The sequence below is a fragment of the Moschus berezovskii genome, chromosome 11, assembly GCF_049115385.1.
Source record: "Moschus berezovskii isolate FMDL1 chromosome 11, NW_MosBer_1.0, whole genome shotgun sequence".
NCBI lineage: Eukaryota > Metazoa > Chordata > Mammalia > Artiodactyla > Moschidae > Moschus > Moschus berezovskii.
This window is the reverse complement of record NC_142470.1, coordinates 23133797-23142656: the sequence shown is the minus strand read 5'-3', so window position 1 is coordinate 23142656 and position 8860 is coordinate 23133797.

Here is an 8860-nt window from a genome sequence, read left to right as displayed (position 1 = left end):
AAGAGTTAGAACTGGACATGGAACAACAGACTGGTTCCAAATAGGAAAAGGAGTATGTCAAGGCTGAATATTGTCACCCTGCTTGTTTAACTGACATGCAGAATACATCATGAGAAACGCTGGGCTGGAAGAAGCACAAGCTGGAATTAAGATTGCTGGGAGAAATATCAATCACCTCAGATATGCAGATGACACCACCCTTATGGCAGAAAGTGAAGAGGAACTAAAAAGCCTCTTGATGAAAGTGAAAGAGGAGAGTGAAAAAGTTGGCTTAAAACTCAACATTTAGAAAACTAAGATCATGGCATCTGGTCCTATCACTTCATGGGAAATAGACCGGGAAACAGTGGAAACAGTGTCAGACTTTATTTTTTGGGGCTGCAAACTCACTGCGGATGCTGATTGCAGCCATGAAATTAAAAGACGCTTACTCCTTGGAAGGAAAGTTATGACCAACCTAGATAGTATATTAAAAAGCAGAGACATTACTTTGCCAACCAAGGTCTGTCTAGTCAAGGCTATGGTTTTTCCAGTGGTCATGTATGGATGTGAGAGTTAGACTGTGAAGAAAGCTGAGCGCTGAAGAATTGAAGCTTTTGAACTGTGGTGTTGGATAAGACTCGGGAGTCCCTGGACTGCAAGGAGATCCAAACAGTCCACTCTAAAGGAGATCAGTCCTGGGTGTTCATTGGAAGGACTGATGTTGAAACTGAAACTCCAATACTTTGGCCACCTCATGCAAAGTGTTGACTCATTGGAAAAGACTCTGATGCTGGGAGGGATTGGGGGCAGGAGAAGAAGGGGATGACAGAGGATGAGATGGCTGGATGGCATCACCGACTTGATGGCATGAGTTTGGGAGAACTCTGGGAGTTGGTGATGGACAGGGAGGCCTGGCGTGCTGCGATTCATGGGGTCACAAAGAGTCGGACATGACTGAGGGACTGAAATGAACTGAACTGAACTGATGGGTCATACAAAAACAAATATACAAGCAGCTCCTACAGATGAATTCCAGAAAAATAAATGACCCAATCAAAAAATGGGCCAAAGAACTAAACAGACATTTCTCCAAAGAAGACATAAAGATGGCTAACAAACACATGAAAAAGTGCTCAACATCCCTCATAATCAGAGAAATGCAAATCAAAACCACAATGAGATACCATTTCACACCAGTCAGAATGGCTGCTATACAAAAGTCTACATGCAATAAATGCTGGAGAGGGTGTGGAGAAAAGGGAACCCTCTTACACTGTTGGTGGGAATGCAAACTAGTACAGCCACTATGGAGAACAGTGTGGAGATTCTTTAAAAAACTGGAAATAGAACTGCCATATGATTCAGCAATCACACTCCTGGGCATTCACACCGAGGAAACCAGAATTGAAAGAGATACATGTACTCCAATGTTCATTGCAGCATTGTTTATAATAGCCAGGACATGGAAGCAACCTAGATGTCCATCTTCAGACGAATGGATAAGAAAGCTGTGGTACATATACACAATGGAGTATTATTCAGCCATTAAAAAGAATGCATTTGAACCAGTTCTAATGAGGTGAATGAAACTAGAGCCTATTATACAGAGTGAAGTAAGCCAGAAAGAAAAACACCAATACAATATACTAACGCATATATATGGAATTTAGAAAGATGCAAATGAGAACCCTGTATACGAGACAGCAAGAGACACAGATGTATAGAACAGTCTTTGGGACTCTGTGGGAGAGGGTGAGGGTGGGATGGTTTGGGAGAATGGCATTGAAACATATATATTATCATATGTGAAACGAATCGCCAGTTCGGGGTCGATGCATGTTACCGGATGCTCGGGGCTGGTGTCTGGGGGTGACCCAGAGGGAGGATAAGGGGAGGAGGGAGGTGGGAGGGGGGTTCAGGAGGGGGAACTCATGTATACCCGGGGCAGATTCATGTCAATGTATGGCAAAACCAACCAATATAATATTGTAAAATAATTAGCCTCCAATAAAAATTAAAACAAACAAACAAACAAAAATACATGGCCAGGTTTGTCCCACAGGTAATAGGTTGCTCATCCCTATATGAGTCTGAGTTACATGCCTGCAGGTTTGATATCAGATTATTTTGTCTTCTCTTCATGCATGAGTCTATAACCAATTTATTCACAATACATCAATCTGAACTTAGAGGTGATCCCAAGCACTGGTGCTTAATTTGTTGAAGGGGTCATAGACATGGACATAAAATTTACTATATAGCATATACACTACCTGTAAAAAGAGAATTTTGCATAAAATTTAGAAGGCTCATTGAGTGTCTAGATTTATTAATAGGTTCTAGGTTAAGCAAAACATGTTCTAGATGTTTCTTTTTTTAATCCCCTCCCCCCACCACAAAACACACAAATAGTAATACAGATATCTTCTTCTAAGAGAACTTTGGGTAAAGTGAACTGCATTCTTAGCATATGAAATTTTAAAAATCTGGCTAATATGCCTTTCATGGAGTGTTTGCCAATTTGTTTATTTTGCTATATTTAGATGTTTAGCTAATTGAGTTTGTTTGCTATTATAAATAATATGGTGAACATCTTTGTGTATAAAACTTTCTGCTTTGTGACTAAGTATTTTTCTCATCAGTGGAATAACTGGATCCAAGAATCAAAAGAAGACAGATTTTTGAGTGTGGTTAGGATGTTGTGGAAATTATGAGGAATAGAACATACTTCCTGCCTCATAGAACTTAGAGTTTAGTGAAACTAAACTTTCAGCTTTGCCTCTCATCTATTTTTCTTATCTTATTGCATTGGTTAGAATATTGTTGACTGATTCATAACTATTAAGTATGATGTTCATTGTTTAACTAGTTAAGAAAGCTTTCTTTATCTCCTGACTTGCTAAGATTTTTTAAACCAGGAATAATTATTGAATTTTATCAAATGCTATTGGAGTATTGATGGAGCTGATGATTCTTTGCTAATATAATGTGTGATTTATATGAATGAAAAATAAAATAAAATAAAATGAAAATTTTGTTAAACACAACACCAAAGATAGTTATCAAATCGCAAGAGAACAAAAGAGGAAGGGAAGAAATTAGACTTACAGAAACAAATCCAAAACAATAGGAACATACATGTTGATAATTACCTTAAATGTAAATGGATTACATGCTTCATCCAAAAAGACAGACTTGCCAGATGGATACAAACAAGGCCCATATATATGCTGTCTATGAGAGTCCCACTTTAGATCTAGGGACACATACAGACTGAAAGTGAGGGGGCGAAAAAGGTTTTCCGTGGAAATGGAAACCAAATAAAGCTGGAATAGCAATATTCATATCAGAACAAATAGACTTTAAAGACTGTTACAAGAGAGAGAGAAGGACACTACATAACAACTGAGGGATCAATCCAGAAGAAGATATAACAATTGTAACTATATATGCACCCAATATAGGAGCACCTCAATATGTAAGACAAATGCTAACAGCCATATAAGGGGAGATCAACAGTAATACAATAATAGTGGGGGTTTTAACACCCCTACTCATACCAATGGACAGATCAGACAGAAAATCTATATGGAAACAGTCTTAAATGACACGTTAGATCACATAGACTTAATTCACAGTTATAGGACATTCCATCCAGAAGCAACAGAATACACTTACTTCTCAGGTACACATGGAACATTCTCCAGGATAGATCACATCTTGGGGTCACTGGGAGAAAATGGGGAGGGGTTTGGAAGAGATAATTTGGGAGATTGGGATTGACATATACACACTGCTATATATAAAATAGGCAACTCGTAAGGACCTACTGTAGAGCACAGGGAACTCTCTTCAATACTACATAGTGGCCTAAATGGGAAAAGCACCTGAAGTAGAGTGTGTGTGTGTGTGTGTGTGTGTGTGTGTGTAACTGATTCACTTTTCTGTTCACCTGAAACTAACACAACACTGTAAATCAAGTATATTCCAATAAAAATTTAAAAAAATTTTGGACCATAAAAATAATTTTGTTGTTAATTCGTAATGCTAAATCAGTTATATCTACTTTATACATAATTATGTATATATATTTTAATTTGTATGTACATATAATTTATTTCAGTCATCATAGGAAACCTTTAGGTGTTGTAGAGAGTGCAACATTATTTATGGTGTTTACCCCAAACATCACTTTTGATTTAAGTGCTCTATACACGGTCTGAAGAATATGAATCCTAATCACCTTGTGAGTAACAAGAATCCTAATACTCTGAATGCTTAGCTTTGTCTCAGTGAACAGTGAATCTTGAGATCTTTATGGTTTGATATTATCTTGATACAAATTAATTAAATTTCTGGTAGAAATCACTTTGGTAGAATTTTCATTAATCCATCTATTCACTCAAAAAGTATCATTTAATATCCGTTTTGTACAGTCGTGTTCTAGGAAGGAGAATACATCATAACATCATTAGTGGCAATAAGATTAAAACAATAGGGAATTTTTAAATTATATAGCACACACTATGCACCACCCATTGTTTTAAGTGCTTTTTTATATATCAACTTATTCTGTTCTATGAGGTAAACGATTTAGCATTCCATTTTACAGATGAGAAAACTGAGGACTAGAGAAGTTTATGAATAAGCCTCAGATCATCTACAAAGTAAACCTGAGAGACAATATTTAAACTCAGCAGTCAAAATCAATAGTTCCTGGTCTCACAACTGTCTCATGCCAATACAGTGTGAGTATTCTTTATGAGGTGAAGAGTTTCCTATTTCAGTGTTTCAAGTCATCTACATAGATGGAACTTTGCTTACAACAGAGAAGATTAAGATGAAGAAGAAGTGATACTAGATCATGAGCTTGTATGTTTTTCTTTTCCTTGGCATAAGTCCAAGTGAACTTCCAACCAGCAGATGCATGGACTCTTCCCTAAACAGACACACTCAGAAGACCCTGTGGCCCCGATTCAAGTAACATCAAATGTTTTTTCAAAGCATTCATGGTTCTAGTCTCCAGGCATGCCATTTCCCAGAAGGTTCTTTTGTTTTATCCCCCAAGACTCCCCTGATTTTGGTTTCATATATATTTGCCTGTTATCCTCAGGGCCTTGCATAAGTTCCCAGCTCTTAATGTAACCTCACAACAGGATCTGAAGGGAGTGAATCGTCAGTGGCTAACAATGTTGGGAAGTCTATTAAAGAAACACTTTCCTTACGAAGAGAAAATCTGTACCCTCCCTCTAGATCATTCTTAGCTCCAGCACTACTTGAGATAGTTGTAATTCTAACTGCTTAAATCTGTTCAAGAAACTCTGAGAGAGCAGAAACACACATTTTGGAGTCTACACACCAGAGCCAGGCTCTGACTTTTACCCCTTACTAACTCTGTGACTTCGACAAGGAATTTCATTACTGGTTTCCTTATCTGAACACTAGGGTTATAAGTCCCACATAGAGAGATCACAGATATGAAGAATGAATACTATTTATTGGGTAGTTAGTACTCAATAATTAGTACTGTGTTCTCTTCTCCCCAGACTTTAAAAAAATACATACTTAGTGATTAGTTGGAAGAAAGAACAGGAAATACTGATTGCTGAGAACTTAACTCCTTAAGATAGATGGATTAAAATAAGTTAACAGCCTCATCAAAATTATTTTTAGGTTGTTAAATGCAGATTTTGCTCCAGATTAGCATCAGAACAATCTTCCTAAAACACACCTCCAAATATTTCCTTCAAGTTCTCATCATCTGTCCATGGCTCTTCACAGCATACAGGATCAAGTCCAAGCCTCTTGGTGGACATTCAAGACCCTACATAACATTGAATGATGTTAAAAGTTCTAGGTGTAATCACTTTCCCCCTGTGTAATTATGGTCCAGCAAACTAGAAATATTCATTATTCCTTCCTATAAGATACTTTCCTGATTTTATGCCTTTGAGCCTCTTGTGTCTTACTCTTGGCACATTCTCTCTGTATTTCTCTGCCTGGTGATTATTCCATTCTTGAAAGCCTCTCTTTATAAGAAATTACCCTTGGCCTCCACAACTTCATATTCCAACAAACACAATTTATTCCCCTTTTCACTTCTCCGTGGTATTTTGTGCTCCATCTATCAGAATGTCTTTTATCCCACCTTGAACTTACTTATGGGTGTGATCAGTTACTTCCTTTTAGTTCACGGGCTCAAGTGCTGACCTGAAATTTCATTAACTTTCAGTTCAGTTCAGTTCAGTCGCTCAGTTGTGTCCGACTCTCCACGACCCCACGAATCACAGCACGCCAGGCCTCCCTGTCCATCACCAACTCCCAGAGTTCACTCAAACTCATGCCCACAGAGTCAGTGATGCCATCCAACCATCTCATTCTCGGTCGTCCCCTTCTCCTCCCGCCCCCAACCTTTCCCAGCATCAGAGTCTTTTCCAGTGAGTCAACTCGTCGCCTGAGGTAGCCAAAGTATTGCAGCTTCAGCTTTAGCATCAGTCCCTCCAATGAACACCCAGGATTGATCTCCCTTAGAATGGACTGGTTGGATCTCCTGGCGGTACAAGGGACTCTCAAGAGTCTTCTCCAACACCACAGTTCAAAAGCATCGATTCTTCGGTGATCAGATTTCTTCACAGTCCAACTCTTACATCCATACATGACCACGGGAAAAACCATAGCCTTGACTAGACGGACCTTGGTTGGCAAAGTAATGTCTCTGCTTTTCAATATATTATCAAGGTTGGTCATAACTTTCCTTCCAAGGAGTAAGTGTCTTTTAATCTCCTGGCTGCAATCAGCATCTGCAGTGATTCTGGAGCCTCAAAAAATAAAGTCTGACACTGTTTCCACTCTTTTCCCATCTATTTCCCATGAAGTGATGGGACCAGATGCCATATTCTTTGTTTTCTGAATGTTGAGCTTCAAGCCAACCTTTTCACTCTCCTCTTTCACTTTCAACAAGAGGCTTTTGATTTCCTCTTCAATTTCTGCCATAAGGGTAGTATCATCTGCATATCTGAGATTATTGATATTTCTCCCAGCAATCTTGATTCCAGCTTGTGCTTCTTCCAGCCCAGCATTCCTCATGATGTACTCTGCATAGGAACCTGGAATGTTAGGTCCATGAATCAAGGCAAATTGGAAGCGGTCAAACAGGAGATGGCAAGAGTGAACATAGACATTCTAGGAATCAGTGAATTAAAATGGACTGGAATGGGTGAATTTAACTCAGATGACCATTATATCTACTCCTGTGGGCAGGAATCCCTTAGAAGAAATGGAGTAGCCATCATGGTCAACAAAAGAGTCCGAAATGCAGTACTTGGATGCAATCTTAAAAATGACAGAATGATTTCTGTTCGTTTCCAAGGCAAACCATTCAATATTACAGTAATCCAGGCCTATGCCCTGAAGAAGCTGAAGTTGAACAGTTCTATGAAGACCTACAAGACCTTTTAGAACTAACACCCAAAAAAGATGTCCTTTTCTTTATAGGAGACTGGAATGCAAAAGTAGGAAGTCAAGAAACACCTGGAGTAACAGGCAAATTTGGCCTTGGAGCACGGAATGAAGCAGGGCAAAGGCTAATAGAATTTTGTCAAGAGAACGTACTAGTCATAGCAAACACCCTCTTCCAACAACACAAGAGAAGACTCTACACATGGACATCACCAGATGGTCAACACCGAAATCAGATTGATTATATTCTTTGTAGCCAAAGATGGAGAAGCTGTATACAGTTAGCAAAAACAAGACCAGGAGCTGACTGTGGCTCAGATCATGAACTCCTTATTGCCAAATTCAAATTCAGACTCATTAACTTTAACTACTGTTAAACTGGGCACAGTGCCTGGCACAATGGTCTGTTCTCAGCAAACGTTTGACTGAATGAATAAATAAGTGGAACATAAAACTTTGGCCCCAGAGTTGCTCACCTTGATTCTAATCCTAGCTGGTGTTTATGTGATCTTGGGAAAGTCTTTTGTCTACAATAGAAAATGTGGTCGGCAGCTTTCAAAATTAGACCTCACCAAGCCAAACAAGTTCAGTGAAGTCCTTTTGGCTTAAATCTGGGGTGAGAGGAAATTCCAGGCTTTTTCTCCTGTTTAAACTAGCCAAGGTCATTTATCAACTATTCATGTCAGGGATACCCAGATGAGCTTTTTTTTAAAGAAAATATTTTATACATGAAACAAATTAAACTATGAGATTGGCTTATCTGTGAGGATCCTTCCATTTTGCACTGTTCAAATACACACACATTGAGAGACATTTTAAAATGCTGCTCCATAATAATTGGGACTGTTTCAAAACTTCTTCAGATTCAGAAATGAAGCGGCAGATCCACAAAGCTTATTGAATAGTTAATGCATGTTTTGAGTACCTGTGCCATGCACTGTGCTCAGTCCTGTCCAGCTCTTTGCGACCCCATGGACTGTACCCCTCCAGGCTCCTCTGTCCGTGGAATTTTCCAAGCAAGAATACTGAAATGGGTTGCCATGTCCTCCTCCAGGGGTATCTTCCTGACACAGTGATCAAACCCGCATCTCTAGCGTCTCTTGCATTGGCGGGTAGAGTCTTTACTACTGTGCCACCTGAGAAGCCCTTTGAGTACCTACTAAGCTCCAGTTCAGTGCTAGAAATTTTACTTAGGTTATATCTAATTTCAAAATCTACATCATAGACATAAATTTTTACATTTTACATGTGACAAAGAAGATAGAGTAAAAATGCATCCTATCAAACAGCCAAGAGAAGGTGAATCCTAACAGAAAGCAGGTATGACCAGCCTAAAAGCACGTGCTCCCTCTCTTGGAGGACACTTAAATCAATATAAATAGATTCTGTGAATTAAAACACACATACACAAAATAATGGG